The sequence below is a fragment of the Hoplias malabaricus genome, chromosome 1 (assembly GCF_029633855.1).
Source record: "Hoplias malabaricus isolate fHopMal1 chromosome 1, fHopMal1.hap1, whole genome shotgun sequence".
In the NCBI taxonomy this organism is placed as follows: Eukaryota; Metazoa; Chordata; class Actinopteri; order Characiformes; family Erythrinidae; genus Hoplias; species Hoplias malabaricus.
In genome coordinates, this window is record NC_089800.1 from 34,087,943 (window position 1) to 34,100,853 (window position 12,911).

The following is a 12,911-nucleotide window of genomic DNA, read 5'->3' on the forward strand; positions in this document are numbered from 1 at the left end:
GCGGAGTTAACCGGACAAGAATGAACGATCCTCAGAATGAAGGGCAGCAAACGTAACACTAGAGGTCTGCATTTCCAGGAGGAAACGCGAGATGTTGCGCCGCCTAAACCCCGCCCCCCGATCCGCGTCTTTCTCGCTTAAAGCGAGGTCCTCGATACGGTAAACCCGCGTGGGTCACTAGGCGACGCCTATGGTGAAGGAGTTTACTGCTAAGCTGTCGGTAGTGGGATGTTAAGAGAGCACTCTCCCACAGCAGTTTACATTGGACTCTATGGCGCTCTGTAGGCCGTGAATGGAAAACGGGGTCAAAGGTCATGAAGCGGGTGGGCTATCGGCCCATAATTTCACGTGGCGGGACCGTGGACTCTCGGGTCTGCCCGTTTGAATTCTGGTGTCTGTAGCTCGAAAACTGAGCGTGTGAAAGCAGTTTGAAAGTTTGACAAAAGTTTATGGACATTTTTCCATTCATTCCTATAGGAGAAAAGATGAAACTTCAAAGGCTTACTGTGCAAAAACTATGCAACTTTTCCAAAAGCTGTATACAAGCCCGCATCCCACAGGGCAGCTCTACGAAACAAACTTTGAACGGAGTCGACATCTCGAAAACTGTGGGCGGAGTTAACCGGACAAGGAATGAACGATCCTCAGAATGAAGGGCAGCAAACGTAACACTAGAGGTCTGCATTTCCAGGAGGAAACGTGAGATGTTGCGCCGCCTAAACCCCTGCCCCCCGATCCGCGTCTTTCCCGCTTAAAGCGAGGTCCTCGGTACGGTAAACCCGCGTGGGTCACTAGGCGACGCTTATGGTGAAGGAGTTTACTGCTAAGCTGTCGGTAGTGGGATGTTAAGAGAGCACTCTCCCACAGCAGTTTACATTGGACTCTATGGAGCTGTGTAGGCCGTGAATGGAAAACGGGGTCAAAGGTCATGAAGCGGGTGGGCTATCGGCCCATAGTTTCACGTGCTGGGACCGTGGACCCTCGGGTCTGCCCGTTTGAGTTCTGGTGTCTCTAGCTCGAAAACTGAGCGTTTGACAGCAGTTTGAATGTTTGACAAAAGTTTATGGACATTTTTCCATTCATTCCTATGGGAGAAAACACGAAACTTCAAATGCTTACTGTGCAAAAACTATGTAACTTTTCCAAAACCTGTATACAAGCCCGCATCCCACAGGGAAGCCCTACGAATGAAACTTTGAACGGAGTCGATATCTCGAAAACTGTGGGCGGAGTTAACCGGACAAGAATGAACGATCCTCAGAATGAAGGGCAGCAAACGTAACACTAGAGGTCTGCATTTCCAGGAGGAAACGCGAGATGTTGCGCCGCCTAAACCCCCGCCCCCCGATCCGCGTCTTTCCCGCTTAAAGCGAGGTGCTCGATACGGTAAACCCGCGTGGGTCACTAGGCGACGCTTATGGTGACGGAGTTTACTGCTAAGCTGTCGGTAGTGGGATGTTAAGAGAGCACTCTCCCACAGCAGTTTACATTGGACTCTATGGAGCTGTGTAGGCCGTGAATGGAAAACGGGGTCAAAGGTCATGAAGCGGGTGGGCTATCGGCCCATAATTTCACGTGGTGGGACCGTGGACTCTCGGGTCTGCCCGTTTGAATTCTGGTGTCTCTAGCTCGAAAACTGACCGTGTGACAGCAGTTTTAAAGTTTGACAAAAGTTTATGGACATTTTTCCATTCATTCCTATGGGAGAAAAGATGAAACTTCAAATGCTTACTGTGCGAAAACTATGTAACTTTTCCAAAAGCTGTATACAAGCCCGCATCCCACAGGGCAGCTCTACGAGACAAACTTTGAACGGAGTCGATAGCTCGAAAACTGTGGGCGGAGTTAACCGGACAAGAATGAACGATCCTCAGAATGAAGGGCAGCAAACGTAACACTAGAGGTCTGCATTTCCAGGAGGAAACGCGAGATGTTGCGCCGCCTAAACCCCTGCCCCCCGATCCGCGTCTTTCCCGCTTAAAGCGAGGTCCTCGATACGGTAAACCCGCGTGGGTCACTAGGCGACGCTTATGGTGAAGGAGTTTACTGCTAAGCTGTCGGTAGTGGGATGTTAAGAGAGGACTCTCCCACAGCAGTTTACATTGGACTCTATGGAGCTCTGTAGGCCGTGAAAGGAAAACGGGGTCAAAGGTCATGAAGCGGGTGGGCTATCAGCCTATAGTTTCACGTGGTGGGACCGTGGACCCTTGGGTCTGCCCGTTTGAGTTCTGGTGTCTCTAGCTCGAAAACTGACCGTGTGACAGCAGTTTGAAAGTTTGACAAAAGTTTATGGACATTTTTCCATTCATTCCTATGGGACAAAAGATGAAACTTCAAATGGTTACTGTGCGAAAACTATGTAACTTTTCCAAAAGCTGTATACAAGCCCGCATCCCACAGGGAAGCTCTACGAAACAAACTTTGAACGGAGTCGATATCTCGAAAACTGTGGGCGGAGTTAACCGGACAAGAATGAACGATCCTCAGAATGAAGGGCAGCAAACGTAACACTAGAGGTCTGCATTTCCAGGAGGAAACGCGAGATGTTGCGCCGCCTAAACCCCCGTCCCCCGATCCGCGTCTTTCCCGCTTAAAGCGAGGTTCTCGATACGGTAAACCCGCGTGGGTCACTAGGCGACGCTATGGTGAAGGAGTTTACTGCTAAGCTGTCGGTAGTGGGATGTTAAGAGAGCACTCTCCCACAGCAGTTTACATTGGACTCTATGGAGCTGTGTAGGCCGTGAATGGAAAACGGGGTCAAAGGTCATGAAGCGGGTGGGCTATCGGCCCATAATTTTACGTGGTGGGACCGTGGACCCTCGGGTCTGCCCGTTTGAGTTCTGGTGTCTCTAGCTCGAAAACTGACCGTGTGACAGCAGTTTGAAAGTTTGACAAAAGTTTATGGACATTTTTCCATTCATTCCTATGGGACAAAAGATGAAACTTCAAATGGTTACTGTGCGAAAAGTATGCAACTTATCCAAAAGCTGTATACAAGCCCGCATCCCACAGGGAAGCTCTACGAATGAAACTTTGAACGGAGTCGATATCTCGAAAACTGTGGGCGGAGTTAACCGGACAAGAATGAACGATCCTCAGAATGAAGGGCAGCAAACGTAACACTAGAGGTCTGCATTTCCAGGAGGAAACGCGAGATGTTGCGCCGCCTAAACCCCCGCCCCCCGATCCGCGTCTTTACCGCTTAAAGCGAGGTCCTCGATACGGTAAACCCGCGTGGGTCACTAGGCGACGCTTATGGTGAAGGAGTTTACTGCTAAGCTGTTGGTAGTGGGATGTTAAGAGAGCACTGTCCCACAGCAGTTTACATTGGACTCTATGGAGCTGTGTAGGCCGTGAATGGAAAACGGGGTCAAAGGTCATGAAGCGGGTGGGCTATCGGCCTATAATTTTACGTGGTGGGACCTTGGACCCTCGGGTCTACCCGTTTGAGTTCTGGTGTCTCTAGCTCAAAAAATGAGCGTGTGACAGCAGTTTGAAAGTTTGACAAAAGTTTATGGACATATTTCCATTCATTCCTATGGGAGAAAAGATGAAACTTCAAATGCTTACTGTGCTAAAACTATGCAACTTTTCCAAAAGCTGTATACAAGCCCGCATCCCACAGGGAAGCTCTACGAATGAAACTTTGAACGGAGTCGATATCTCGAAAACTGTGGGCGGAGTTAACCGGACAAGAACGAACGATCCTCAGAATGAAGGGCAGCAAACGTAACACTAGAGGTCTGCATTTCCAGCAGGAAACGCGAGATGTTGCGCCGCCTAAACCCCTGCCCCCCGATCCGCGTCTTTCCCGCTTAAAGCGAGGTCCTCGATACGGTAAACCCGCGTGGGTCACTAGGCGACGCTTATGGTGAAGGAGTTTACTGCTAAGCTGTTGGTAGTGGGATGTTAAGAGAGCACTCTCCCACAGCAGTTTACATTGGACTCTATGGAGCTGTGTAGGCCGTGAATGGAAAACGGGGTCAAAGGTCATGAAGCGGGTGGGCTATCGGCCTATAATTACACGTGGTGGGACCTTGGACCCTCGGGTCTGCCCGTTTGAGTTCTGGTGTCTCTAGCTCGAAAACTGACCGTGTGAGAGCAGTTTGAAAGTTTGACAAAAGTTTATGGACATTTTTCCATTCATTCCTATGGGAGTAAAGATGAAAGTTCAAAGGCTTCCTGTGCAAAAACTATGCAAGTTTTCCAAAAGCTGTATACAAGCCCGCATCCCACAGGGAAGCTCTACGAATGAAACTTTGAACGGAGTCGATATCTCGAAAACTGTGGGCGGAGTTAACCGGACAAGGAATGAACGATCCTCAGAATGAAGGGCAGCAAACGTAACACTAGAGGTCTGCATTTCCAGGAGGAAACGTGAGATGTTGCGCCGCCTAAACCCCTGCCCCCCGATCCGCGTCTTTCCCGCTTAAAGCGAGGTCCTCGGTACGGTAAACCCGCGTGGGTCACTAGGCGACGCTTATGGTGAAGGAGTTTACTGCTAAGCTGTCGGTAGTGGGATGTTAAGAGAGCACTCTCCCACAGCAGTTTACATTGGACTCTATGGAGCTGTGTAGGCCGTGAATGGAAAACGGGGTCAAAGGTCATGAAGCGGGTGGGCTATCGGCCCATAGTTTCACGTGCTGGGACCGTGGACCCTCGGGTCTGCCCGTTTGAGTTCTGGTGTCTCTAGCTCGAAAACTGAGCGTTTGACAGCAGTTTGAATGTTTGACAAAAGTTTATGGACATTTTTCCATTCATTCCTATGGGAGAAAACACGAAACTTCAAATGCTTACTGTGCAAAAACTATGTAACTTTTCCAAAACCTGTATACAAGCCCGCATCCCACAGGGAAGCCCTACGAATGAAACTTTGAACGGAGTCGATATCTCGAAAACTGTGGGCGGAGTTAACCGGACAAGAATGAACGATCCTCAGAATGAAGGGCAGCAAACGTAACACTAGAGGTCTGCATTTCCAGGAGGAAACGCGAGATGTTGCGCCGCCTAAACCCCCGCCCCCCGATCCGCGTCTTTCCCGCTTAAAGCGAGGTGCTCGATACGGTAAACCCGCGTGGGTCACTAGGCGACGCTTATGGTGACGGAGTTTACTGCTAAGCTGTCGGTAGTGGGATGTTAAGAGAGCACTCTCCCACAGCAGTTTACATTGGACTCTATGGAGCTGTGTAGGCCGTGAATGGAAAACGGGGTCAAAGGTCATGAAGCGGGTGGGCTATCGGCCCATAATTTCACGTGGTGGGACCGTGGACTCTCGGGTCTGCCCGTTTGAATTCTGGTGTCTCTAGCTCGAAAACTGACCGTGTGACAGCAGTTTTAAAGTTTGACAAAAGTTTATGGACATTTTTCCATTCATTCCTATGGGAGAAAAGATGAAACTTCAAATGCTTACTGTGCGAAAACTATGTAACTTTTCCAAAAGCTGTATACAAGCCCGCATCCCACAGGGCAGCTCTACGAGACAAACTTTGAACGGAGTCGATAGCTCGAAAACTGTGGGCGGAGTTAACCGGACAAGAATGAACGATCCTCAGAATGAAGGGCAGCAAACGTAACACTAGAGGTCTGCATTTCCAGGAGGAAACGCGAGATGTTGCGCCGCCTAAACCCCTGCCCCCCGATCCGCGTCTTTCCCGCTTAAAGCGAGGTCCTCGATACGGTAAACCCGCGTGGGTCACTAGGCGACGCTTATGGTGAAGGAGTTTACTGCTAAGCTGTCGGTAGTGGGATGTTAAGAGAGGACTCTCCCACAGCAGTTTACATTGGACTCTATGGAGCTCTGTAGGCCGTGAAAGGAAAACGGGGTCAAAGGTCATGAAGCGGGTGGGCTATCAGCCTATAGTTTCACGTGGTGGGACCGTGGACCCTTGGGTCTGCCCGTTTGAGTTCTGGTGTCTCTAGCTCGAAAACTGACCGTGTGACAGCAGTTTGAAAGTTTGACAAAAGTTTATGGACATTTTTCCATTCATTCCTATGGGAGTAAAGATGAAACTTCAAATGGTTACTGTGCGAAAACTATGTAACTTTTCCAAAAGCTGTATACAAGCCCGCATCCCACAGGGAAGCTCTACGAAACAAACTTTGAACGGAGTCGATATCTCGAAAACTGTGGGCGGAGTTAACCGGACAAGAATGAACGATCCTCAGAATGAAGGGCAGCAAACGTAACACTAGAGGTCTGCATTTCCAGGAGGAAACGCGAGATGTTGCGCCGCCTAAACCCCCGTCCCCCGATCCGCGTCTTTCCCGCTTAAAGCGAGGTTCTCGATACGGTAAACCCGCGTGGGTCACTAGGCGACGCTATGGTGAAGGAGTTTACTGCTAAGCTGTCGGTAGTGGGATGTTAAGAGAGCACTCTCCCACAGCAGTTTACATTGGACTCTAAGGAGCTGTGTAGGCCGTGAATGGAAAACGGGGTCAAAGGTCATGAAGCGGGTGGGCTATCGGCCCATAATTTTACGTGGTGGGACCGTGGACCCTCGGGTCTGCCCGTTTGAGTTCTGGTGTCTCTAGCTCGAAAACTGACCGTGTGACAGCAGTTTGAAAGTTTGACAAAAGTTTATGGACATTTTTCCATTCATTCCTATGGGACAAAAGATGAAACTTCAAATGGTTACTGTGCGAAAAGTATGCAACTTATCCAAAAGCTGTATACAAGCCCGCATCCCACAGGGAAGCTCTACGAATGAAACTTTGAACGGAGTCGATATCTCGAAAACTGTGGGCGGAGTTAACCGGACAAGAATGAACGATCCTCAGAATGAAGGGCAGCAAACGTAACACTAGAGGTCTGCATTTCCAGGAGGAAACGCGAGATGTTGCGCCGCCTAAACCCCCGCCCCCCGATCCGCGTCTTTACCGCTTAAAGCGAGGTCCTCGATACGGTAAACCCGCGTGGGTCACTAGGCGACGCTTATGGTGAAGGAGTTTACTGCTAAGCTGTTGGTAGTGGGATGTTAAGAGAGCACTGTCCCACAGCAGTTTACATTGGACTCTATGGAGCTGTGTAGGCCGTGAATGGAAAACGGGGTCAAAGGTCATGAAGCGGGTGGGCTATCGGCCTATAATTTTACGTGGTGGGACCTTGGACCCTCGGGTCTACCCGTTTGAGTTCTGGTGTCTCTAGCTCAAAAAATGAGCGTGTGACAGCAGTTTGAAAGTTTGACAAAAGTTTATGGACATATTTCCATTCATTCCTATGGGAGAAAAGATGAAACTTCAAATGCTTACTGTGCTAAAACTATGCAACTTTTCCAAAAGCTGTATACAAGCCCGCATCCCACAGGGAAGCTCTACGAATGAAACTTTGAACGGAGTCGATATCTCGAAAACTGTGGGCGGAGTTAACCGGACAAGAACGAACGATCCTCAGAATGAAGGGCAGCAAACGTAACACTAGAGGTCTGCATTTCCAGCAGGAAACGCGAGATGTTGCGCCGCCTAAACCCCTGCCCCCCGATCCGCGTCTTTCCCGCTTAAAGCGAGGTCCTCGATACGGTAAACCCGCGTGGGTCACTAGGCGACGCTTATGGTGAAGGAGTTTACTGCTAAGCTGTTGGTAGTGGGATGTTAAGAGAGCACTCTCCCACAGCAGTTTACATTGGACTCTATGGAGCTGTGTAGGCCGTGAATGGAAAACGGGGTCAAAGGTCATGAAGCGGGTGGGCTATCGGCCTATAATTACACGTGGTGGGACCTTGGACCCTCGGGTCTGCCCGTTTGAGTTCTGGTGTCTCTAGCTCGAAAACTGACCGTGTGAGAGCAGTTTGAAAGTTTGACAAAAGTTTATGGACATTTTTCCATTCATTCCTATGGGAGTAAAGATGAAAGTTCAAAGGCTTCCTGTGCAAAAACTATGCAAGTTTTCCAAAAGCTGTATACAAGCCCGCATCCCACAGGGAAGCTCTACGAATGAAACTTTGAATGGAGTCGATATCTCGAAAACTGTGGGCGGAGTTAACCGGACAAGAATGAACGATCCTCAGAATGAAGGGCAGCAAACGTAACACTAGAGGTCTGCATTTCCAGGAGGAAACGGGAGATGTTGCGCCGCCTAAATCCCTGCCCCCCGATCCGCGTCTTTCCCGCTTAAAGCGAGGTCCTCGATACGGTAAACCCGCGTGGGTCACTAGGCGACGCTTATGGTGAAGGAGTTTACTGCTAAGCTGTCGGTAGTGGGATGTTAAGAGAGCACTCTCCCACAGCAGTTTACATTGGACTCTATGGAGCTCTGTAGGCCGTGAAAGGAAAACGGGGTCAAAGGTCATGAAGCGGGTGGGCTATCGGCCCATAGTTTCACGTGCTGGGACCGTGGACCCTCGGGTCTGCCCGTTTGAGTTCTGGTGTCTCTAGCTCGAAAACTGACCGTGTGACAGCAGTTTTAAAGTTTGACAAAAGTTTATGGACATTTTTCCATTCATTCCTATGGGAGTAAAGATGAAACTTCAAATGCTTACTGTGCGAAAACTATGCAACTTTTCCAAAAGCTGTATACAAGCCCGCATCCCACAGGGCGGCTCTACGAAACAAACTTTGAACGGAGTCGATATCTCGAAAACTGTGGGCGGAGTTAACCGGACAAGAATGAACGATCCTCAGAATGAAGGGCAGCAAACGTAACACTAGAGGTCTGCATTTCCAGGAGGAAACGCGAGATGTTGCGCCGCCTAAACCCCCGTCCCCCGATCCGCGTCTTTACCGCTTAAAGCGAGGTCCTCGGTACGGTAAACCCGCGTGGGTCACTAGGCGACGCTTATGGTGAAGGAGTTTACTGCTAAGCTGTCGGTAGTGGGATGTTAAGAGAGCACTCTCCCACAGCAGTTTACATTGGACTCTATGGAGCTCAGTAGGCCGTGAATGGAAAACGATACATTTTGAATTCCACCTTTAAAAACAATTCCACCTTAAGAAACCCAGAATTGTATTGAAATGTCCACATCACAGGCCAAAAGAGTCTTAAAAGCAAAAAAAGATGGCCAATACATTTTAAATACCACCTTAATAAAAATTCCACCTTAAGAAACCCACAGTTGTATTGACACGTCCACCTTTAAAAATGACCACTTTAAATAAAGCTTAAAATGTCGAAAAGACAGCCAGTATATTGTGAATGAGGTATTCTTTAAAAATTCCACCTTAAGAAACCCTGGATAATTAAGACGTCCCCCTTAAAAATGACCTTTAAAGTGTTACAGACTGCCTGTGTATTTCTGTGGCCCTCACAGCTCTTCCCCTCAGTCTCTGCCTCTGCCCCTCCCCCTCCCCCCTCTGTCTCTCTCACACGCATGCTCACAGAATACAACTGACAGACTCATGATTCAATGAATTTCGACCGGGGAGCACCCTCCAAAAAATCACCCGTAGCTCGAAAACTTTTCCCAACCAAAAATGAACAAAGCATACCGTAGCGACAAGGAGAGTCTTGTGCTCGAGATGGTGTAAAAATTTTTGCACTTTGAGCGAGATTTGATGGTGTAATTACGAGTTAAAAACAGGCAAAGTTTTGAAAATCTGCGTGCCGACCCGCTCTTAAAATACATTGAGCTCTATGGGAGGAAAACCCTCCCAAGTGTCAAACAAAAATTCATAACTCAAGAACGGTATTCTCAAACGGTCTGAAACTTACAAGTTTGAGAAAGGGGAAATTTCTCTACCATTTAAAATTTAAATGAAGTCTGTAGGTGAAAGTATAAGGAAGTTATGGTGAAATGTTCGGCAGAAAATTGAAAAAGAAAAAAAATAATTTCAATGGGTTCCTATGGGAGCGTACCCACCCTCCGAACAAATGCTTATAGCTCGGAAAGTTTTCCTCACATCACTTAACCGTATATACCGTTGCGACAAGGAGAGTCTGGGGATCGATATGGTATAAAAAATTTGCAGATTAAGTGAGAATTGAGCATGTTATGACGAGTTAAAAACAGGAGAAAATTTTAGAAACCGCACTCTGAGCTGCTCCAAAAATACATTGAACCCTATGGGAGCCGAAACCGTCCCTAGTGCCGAACAAAAATTCATAACTCAAAAACCGTATTTTCAATAATGTTCAAATTTAGAGGTCTCAGAAAGGACAAGTTTCTCTACCATTTAAAATTTAAATGAAGTTTCTAGGTGAAACTATGAGGAAGTTATGGCGATTTGTTCGGCTGAAAAGTGAAAAACCCGTTTTCTGAGAAGGAATCTACAGTGTATGATGTCACCCACTCTAAGAGCCTCCCATTGAAATGAATGGAGGGATTTTGAAGGAGTGATAGAAAGGGAAGGATGAGTGCAAAAATTCCGAAAACGGAAGTGATGGGAGCCGGTACGCCCGGGTCCGACCGTCTGAAATCCCGTGTCCGTAGCTTGAAAAATGACCGAGTTAGAGCACTTTGAAAATTAATTCCATAGAAATGACTGGGGAAAAACGGAGCGATAAACGAGTGTAGCGGACGAACGAGTGCGGGTATCGGAAAGCTGTATACAAGCCCACATCGTCGCTATAGGACGCACGATTTCCAGGTGGAACGGAGTCGATAGCTCGAAAGCTGCGGGACTAGTTAGGCGGACAAGGAAACGCGGAATAATAAGAATAAAAATAATAATAATATGACTTAAGAAGAACAATATATTGCGCCGCTGCTTAAAGCAGCAGGCGCAACATAACTAGAGGTCTGCATTTCCAGCAGGAAACGCGAGATGTTGCGCCGCCTAAACCCCTGCCCCCCGATCCGCGTCTTTCCCGCTTAAAGCGAGGTCCTCGATACGGTAAACCCGCGTGGGTCACTAGGCGACGCTTATGGTGAAGGAGTTTACTGCTAAGCTGTTGGTAGTGGGATGTTAAGAGAGCACTCTCCCACAGCAGTTTACATTGGACTCTATGGAGCTGTGTAGGCCGTGAATGGAAAACGGGGTCAAAGGTCATGAAGCGGGTGGGCTATCGGCCTATAATTACACGTGGTGGGACCTTGGACCCTCGGGTCTGCCCGTTTGAGTTCTGGTGTCTCTAGCTCGAAAACTGACCGTGTGAGAGCAGTTTGAAAGTTTGACAAAAGTTTATGGACATTTTTCCATTCATTCCTATGGGAGTAAAGATGAAAGTTCAAAGGCTTCCTGTGCAAAAACTATGCAAGTTTTCCAAAAGCTGTATACAAGCCCGCATCCCACAGGGAAGCTCTACGAATGAAACTTTGAATGGAGTCGATATCTCGAAAACTGTGGGCGGAGTTAACCGGACAAGAATGAACGATCCTCAGAATGAAGGGCAGCAAACGTAACACTAGAGGTCTGCATTTCCAGGAGGAAACGGGAGATGTTGCGCCGCCTAAATCCCTGCCCCCCGATCCGCGTCTTTCCCGCTTAAAGCGAGGTCCTCGATACGGTAAACCCGCGTGGGTCACTAGGCGACGCTTATGGTGAAGGAGTTTACTGCTAAGCTGTCGGTAGTGGGATGTTAAGAGAGCACTCTCCCACAGCAGTTTACATTGGACTCTATGGAGCTCTGTAGGCCGTGAAAGGAAAACGGGGTCAAAGGTCATGAAGCGGGTGGGCTATCGGCCCATAGTTTCACGTGCTGGGACCGTGGACCCTCGGGTCTGCCCGTTTGAGTTCTGGTGTCTCTAGCTCGAAAACTGACCGTGTGACAGCAGTTTTAAAGTTTGACAAAAGTTTATGGACATTTTTCCATTCATTCCTATGGGAGTAAAGATGAAACTTCAAATGCTTACTGTGCGAAAACTATGCAACTTTTCCAAAAGCTGTATACAAGCCCGCATCCCACAGGGCGGCTCTACGAAACAAACTTTGAACGGAGTCGATATCTCGAAAACTGTGGGCGGAGTTAACCGGACAAGAATGAACGATCCTCAGAATGAAGGGCAGCAAACGTAACACTAGAGGTCTGCATTTCCAGGAGGAAACGCGAGATGTTGCGCCGCCTAAACCCCCGTCCCCCGATCCGCGTCTTTACCGCTTAAAGCGAGGTCCTCGGTACGGTAAACCCGCGTGGGTCACTAGGCGACGCTTATGGTGAAGGAGTTTACTGCTAAGCTGTCGGTAGTGGGATGTTAAGAGAGCACTCTCCCACAGCAGTTTACATTGGACTCTATGGAGCTCAGTAGGCCGTGAATGGAAAACGATACATTTTGAATTCCACCTTTAAAAACAATTCCACCTTAAGAAACCCAGAATTGTATTGAAATGTCCACATCACAGGCCAAAAGAGTCTTAAAAGCAAAAAAAGATGGCCAATACATTTTAAATACCACCTTAATAAAAATTCCACCTTAAGAAACCCACAGTTGTATTGACACATCCACCTTTAAAAATGACCACTTTAAATAAAGCTTAAAATGTCGAAAAGACAGCCAGTATATTGTGAATGAGGTATTCTTTAAAAATTCCACCTTAAGAAACCCTGGATAATTAAGACGTCCCCCTTAAAAATGACCTTTAAAGTGTTACAGACTGCCTGTGTATTTCTGTGGCCCTCACAGCTCTTCCCCTCAGTCTCTGCCTCTGCCCCTCCCCCTCCCCCCTCTGTCTCTCTCACACGCATGCTCACAGAATACAACTGACAGACTCATGATTCAATGAATTTCGACCGGGGAGCACCCTCCAAAAAATCACCCGTAGCTCGAAAACTTTTCCCAACCAAAAATGAACAAAGCATACCGTAGCGACAAGGAGAGTCTTGTGCTCGAGATGGTGTAAAAATTTTTGCACTTTGAGCGAGATTTGATGGTGTAATTACGAGTTAAAAACAGGCAAAGTTTTGAAAATCTGCGTGCCGACCCGCTCTTAAAATACATTGAGCTCTATGGGAGGAAAACCCTCCCAAGTGTCAAACAAAAATTCATAACTCAAGAACGGTATTCTCAAACGGTCTGAAACTTACAAGTTTGAGAAAGGGGAAA